We start from the raw sequence: 6,846 nt of genomic DNA on the forward strand, positions 1-6,846 counted from the left end.
CTTTTGCATGCCAGCAGCGGGGGAACGAGCACGTCTTAGTGAGAGATTCAACTTTCCACCACCTAAATATGGAGAAATCGACAATCCAAAGAGCAATTTATAAGCTTAGTAATACGACTATGAACATTTCGTGCCCAGAAAGTGTTGATGAATCAGGATCAGGGTTGCTGAAACGATTCAGATAGGAAAGAATATCGAAATAAATGTACAACGATACGATAAACGCTAAACACTAACACTGTTGTAATGATTTTACAAATACAGTTTTAAAATAAGATATATCTTGAAAAAAAAACAATTTCGTTCCAAAACCCGAAGAGACGAATGGCATATACCAATAGACTCATCTCAACAGGATCGGAAAATGTTTCTGTAGTGTATGAATATATGTATGTATGTAGGTTCATATAAGTGTAACTTACTAAATTTTCGCATAGATGGCTGAACCAGTGGAACAAGTTCAAGAAGATGAGTTTCAGATTTTTTTTTCGATCGGAATTACGGTTCCGAAGATATGAACAAAAATAAGAATTCCAGATTCCACTGGGGAATTCGCAAAAGATTGATGTATCGAAAACTCATCATGTGAAACCTTAAATCACATTAGAATCTTACTATAAGATCAATGGTGGACATATTCAGACCCAATGATCACAATGGCCTCTTTCAAATGTACCGGGTACTCCTGGGAAGTGGACAGATTCTGAAATACCTCAAATCACATGAAACTCAATATAATGATAAGTGCAAGTATTTATATTAATTTTCCATAAAACCTCATTGAAATTTATTTATGGAAGAGAAAAAGTGCATAACGGATGAAATCGAGGAAGGAGCGGTGGTCAACTCAGATATTTTTTGACGGATAGATTCTGACCAGCGGTTTTCGATAAAGCATCGAAACGATTTGGAACAGCAGTGCCTATACACATATAATACTGAGACTCAGAAATTAAACGCACTACATACCTGATCCTTTGAAATAGTTTGTTTTGGGATTTCCTCTCGCGTTCCCTTTGATTTTTCTCGATTTTTTTCCACATTTTTACGACTCTTATTCAGGTACAAAACGGTAAAAATGACTGCTTCGATCAGCACTAAAACTACATCCGGGGGTGGGTGTTCTCGAATAAAAAGATGAAATAGGATGGAAACACACTGTCCGTTTCATTCCCTTTTTCAGTGACAGTGACTATATAGACAGTCAAGTTATAGACCGGACAACGTGATTGGATACTCAGCCGTCAAATCGTATGGAAAATGTTCGTTTTGGATACAACGGCAGCACATTGACAGGTCTATAATCACCGACAAACCGACACGACACTTAATTCAGACTTATGCTCGAAAAACGTAAACGGCCGATTTAAATTCATTGTGGTCCGAACTGTCAAAAACACACGATTTTTATCTAGATAAAAATAATTTGTCCAGAATAGATCAGACGCAAACCAATTCTTAGCTAAATATTTCCCGCGAACACGGGGCCAGATGTCAGTAGTGTGCTTTGGTCAGAAATTTTATGGTCATTCATGTTGGTTTGTCCGTGCTATAACGATGACCATCGTGTGGTGGTTTTGAAAACGCGGGAGTTTCTAATGCGTGTTGCAAAATGCAACGCACGTGTAATTTGATTAAAGATGTAAAACAGTGTAACCAAATAAATTTAAAATTTCCCATTGATTAAAAAAGTATGTAAATATCTGTAAAAAAAAAACTGAAAAGTCTGTAAATGTCTGTAAAGAAAAAAATGTCAGTGAAAAAAAAATAAAAGTCATGTCTGCAAATTTGGCATCTCTGGATACAAGCAAACGCCATCAAGTATAATATTTAGAATTAAAATACGATCTTGAAAAAAATAAATTAAGTCTTCATTTGCTTAAAATTTACAACGTTATTTATGTTTGGCAACATTTACTCAGGGAAAACTCTTCTGCTATGGAATATTTTTTCTCTAGAGTTGGCTATAGCTTACAAGTGCGAATACTTGCTGTTACGCTCATGGTTGTAGACATAATTATTCTTGTGAAAAATCGTATGCACTTCAGAAAGATGAGAACCTGGCAAAGGGAAAATAATAAAGGGTGAATTTACAGAACCTAACATATGAAATGCAATGCTGTGGCACCGGCCCCGGTGTGTCAAGAGGAAAGCGAGTTGTTGATACAATATCTAGAATCATGTGTCTGAGCAAGGTTTGTAGGGGGCACATTTTATTCAACCTGCACAAAGATATATGTATGATACGGATCGGGTCGATCCGTTGTGGTTCCCGCGAGCAAGAGAAAGCACATCCAGGTAGGTCATATGCTGTACGTGCATTATCCAGGGTGGTGGTTCTGCTGCTGCTTCAATGACTTTATCACACGTTTCCAAGAGCCTGCTTTACATCGGATTATCGCGGTTTTGGAATCAAATACAAAAAGGAGTGAAACAGGAACTAGGGATCCTTCAGGGCCCGTGTTCACCCGGCTTATACTACCACCGTGTTGAAGCACGCAGTAGCAACACTAACGAGACTTTTCCAATTCAGCGCAGGTGTTACTCTTTACCGCCCGCATGACATTTGAACTCAGCCCGTTTCCCTTATCGCATCGGGGTAATACATTATTCTGTTCTCCTTTCTCGCGAATATGTTACCGCAAAACGGGGTATCTTTGATAATGCGAGTAACTTTAATTGAATAATATAATGATTAAAATTACTCTCTGCACTATTTCCGAATTGTAAACATTGGTTCCATTTCGTAGCTAGATATCGTATTGTGTTTTTAAATAGTACGTTTTACAAATTTTTCAAATATCTGTGAAAAAAAAAACAATTTTCTTGTTTTTCGCCCGATTGAAAGGCATTCAAAAGATCCTTTATTAAATGTATTCCTGATATAGCCATCGCAAATGCGATGTTGTTGCATTCATCGAATATAATCAAAGGTATGTTATTTTCGGGCACAAGACATGGGTTACTTCTCCACAGAAAACAACAAGTACACAGTCAATGGGAGTAACTCAAAATTGAGTTGAATTTGACTAAAAATTGCATTTGTTTTGCATTATTAGAGATACTTTTAACCTTGGGTTGGTTCGCCTCTTAAAATGTACTTATAGACAAAGTTAAATATATCTCCATCATGAGGAAGGTCAAGAAGTTTTTCCGGGAAAATTGAGGAAAATTTTACACATTCACTGAGTAACTTCACTTTTTTCAATTTTGAGACGAATTCAACACAATTTTCATTTACTCTCATTGACCGTGTAGTAGTATCAGCTACGTGCATTTACAAGAAATACCGTTATATTTTGACTGGGGAGATAGCGAAGTACAATGTGAAAAATGACGATACAAGCAATCGCCACGAAAAAAAAATTAAATAAATCTTCATTTCCTTAACATTTACAACATTATTTATGTTTGGCAACATTTACTCAGGAGAAATTCTTCTGCTATGGAACAGTATTTCTTGAGTTGGCTACCTGTCAAAAAGAACGATATAGGTACAATGTATTGTAACCATACTATAGAATTTATTGTACTTAAAATAAAGTGTATTGTCCACAACGATAAATTAACCATTTAATTTATTGTTTACCCAATTGAATCTCTGGTAAATGGTTAAACCTATAATAGAACAAGGGGGTTGTTATGTATATTTACCGTACAAAAAATCACTTTTTCCCGAACAAACTTGAGCCATTTAACATTAATTTTATTGTTTTTTCATTGTTGAAAATTCATACTACATGGGACTTATTGTAGATCTATTGTCATAACAATATTTTAAATTTACTTGTATAATATATATACAATAAGATCGATTGTTAGCAATAGATTTTGATGTGATTTTATATCATTTTATGGTAATTGTATGGTTATTTTTTTCCGGGTATAGCTGACTCTTCTTATTCAATGATTTACGTTAAACATATTACTAATGAATTGACTCTAGTATTCTCATTTTAAAAAACAATATATTTGAAAAACCATTTTCTGTTGTAAAACATATTTAGAATATACTTCTAAAAAACTATCAAAGATACCCCGTTTTACGGTACTTCCTCTTTTATGTCTACGTACACGATTCAACGATTCTTTTCGTGTTGGATGCATTCCAGAAAAGGAAGCGTCATGCAAAGACTCCTTTTTGCGCCAAAAGTAGGCTGTCTGAAGTTTTAGACAGAATTCTAGAGAATGTTTGAGGTAAAATTGATTTAAATTAAGAGAGGCGCTTCCCAAGTAACCGTAATGGTACAGGGTATTCGTTACCTCTCCTGATCAACGTACGGCTCGCGGGCCAAATCTGACCCGGTGGCTAGTTTTGGAAGGCCCACGAGGAATTGTACTCGTAGGTCGTACCTGGCACGCAGACTGTTCTATGCAGCTCATGAATTATGATTCAGAAATGTTTTCACATCCATGAAAACCAGACAAGGCCAGAATGTGTCAAAAATTAGGTTGTCAAATCGACACATTATAGCGATGCTAGAACCAGGGCTGTGGAGTTCGATCTAAATCGACCGACTCCGAATTTAAATAATGGATGCCAACTCCAACTCCTCGATTCCGGTGCTGATTTGAAAATTATGCAATACAAATTTCAAATCATTGAAGATTTTTTAATTTTTGTAAATTTAAGAAAAGATCAGAAAAATAATTTAGTATTTGGAAACTTATTAATTGATTTTTTGAAGTTAATAAAGATATTTTATAAGAAATTCACCAATAAGTACACTTATTCACAGTATGAAAATAAATAGATTGAAATCAAGGGGTAATCAACTCTGTACACTGTGCCGAAATACAGCATGGCACACTTTTCGGCACGCTAGGGCACTCGTTAACAAGTAGGACACAAACAATAATATGTAAAACGGCATCACTGTCACAGTGTTGACGTTTTACCAATCGTTGCTAAGGTTGACTGGTTGCCCGAGCAAAGTCCAGCATCAAAATTACAGTAAATTGAAATCAAGTTTTGATATCAACATCAAACTGAAATCATAATTTGATTTCAGTTTACGCACTTGAAAAATTTGATACCTAATTTTGTTTTCATTTTGCTGTACATTTGCTCTTCAAAAATATGTTATTGCGGGTTTGATTTCGTTGCCTTAGGGATCGTCTATTAATTATGTCACACTTTTAGGGGGAAGGGGGGTTTTTGGAAACTGTGACGAGCCTTACAAAAAAAAATTAAGGTCCACATAAAAAATGTGACAAAGGGGGGAGGCGGCTTTGAAAATGTGTTAAATTTGCGTGACATAATTAATGGACCTTCCCTTAGCATAACATCCAATTGAATACTTGTTTTGTCAACAGGAAAAATTGATATCAAATTTAGCTTTCAGTTTGCTCTCACTGATAGCAGAAGCAGTTTTCAATGTGATGTCACAGGAAGATTTGTTTGCTCTCAATTTTGATATTTTTTTGTTTTAATTTATTTGTACAGGCTCAATCGAATAAACTTTACAGAGCCAAGTTATCATTTGCGTTATTCATAATAGATGTCTTAAAGCTAGAGTTAAAGGAATTGAACCGATTACTCGTGGTCGTCTCGAAGTTAGTAGAGATATACAGTTTTATGGATGGGGAGAGGGAGAAGGAGGTTTTGAGTTATGATTTACGATACAAATATTTCATTATTCCTAAAACATGAACTTATTCCTATTCAATATCGTATCCGCAGTGTAATTATACAATTATTAAAAAAAAACCACACGAACAAAACAAAAACTAAACACAAGGTTAGTCAAACTTACAATCTAAGGTTAATATTTTTTAAGAAAACATATATAAGTTGCATAAACTCCAGATCGCGTCTAGCCAAAATATCTCGAACTGGAACATTAGGTTGTCTACCTCGAGCCCGAAGGGAATCGTACAACTCGGATCTGACTCCACGGTGCTCAGCACATGACCAAATAATGTGATCTGCGTCCTGGTAACCTTGTCCACATTCACAGAGATTACTGTTCCCCAGCTCAACACGGAACAAGTGAGCGCTTAGTGAATAGTGATTGGACATGAGGCAAGACATCATACGAATGAAGTCTCGACCCACATCCAACCCCTTGAACCAAGGACTCTTCGACACCTTAGGGATGATCGAATATAGCCATCGTCCCAAACTTCCTTCGCTCCATTTATTCTGCCAGCTGACGAGTGACTGTTGACGAAATATCGCCTTCCATAGCGCCCACCTTAGCAAGTGAGTCCGCCATCTCATTGCCCGGAATCGAGCAATGAGATGGGACCCATGCAAAGGTGATGACAAAAGATCTTAAAGATAAAGCACTTAGAAGCTCTCGTATTTTCATGAGAAAATACGAGGAGTGCTTTACCGGCCTCATAGAGCGAATAGCCTCGACAGAACTGAGACTATCCGTAAAAATAAAATAGTGATCTGGTGGAAGTGAGGCGATCGTTTCTAGGGTATAGTATATAGCCGCCAGCTCAGCAATATACACGGAACAGGGAGCTTGAAGCATTCGAGAGGCGCTATGAAATTCGTTATAAATACCAAAACCAGTGGACGCCTCTATTAATGATCCATCTGTGAAGAACGATCTTGCGGAATTAACTTGGCCAAACTTTGCAGCATAAATTGACGGAACAATCATGGAACGATGATGTTCTGGGATCCCACGAATCTCCCGCGTCATAGATAAATCAAAACTAACTGAATTGCCGAAGTCGGAGAAACATACACGATGAGGATTATGCTGTGAAGGGCTGACATCCAGTGTTATGTACAAGTAGACAATGACATAAAACGAGTTTGAGGGTTCAGCTCAAGAAGCTTTTCCAAGTTTTCGATTACCAGTGAGTTCATAACTTCACAACGGGTGA

The sequence above is a fragment of the Ochlerotatus camptorhynchus genome, unplaced genomic scaffold (assembly GCF_037179485.1).
Source record: "Ochlerotatus camptorhynchus isolate MF236.1 unplaced genomic scaffold, CSIRO-AGI_Acam_v1.1 ptg000516l, whole genome shotgun sequence".
Lineage (NCBI taxonomy): Eukaryota > Metazoa > Arthropoda > Insecta > Diptera > Culicidae > Ochlerotatus > Ochlerotatus camptorhynchus.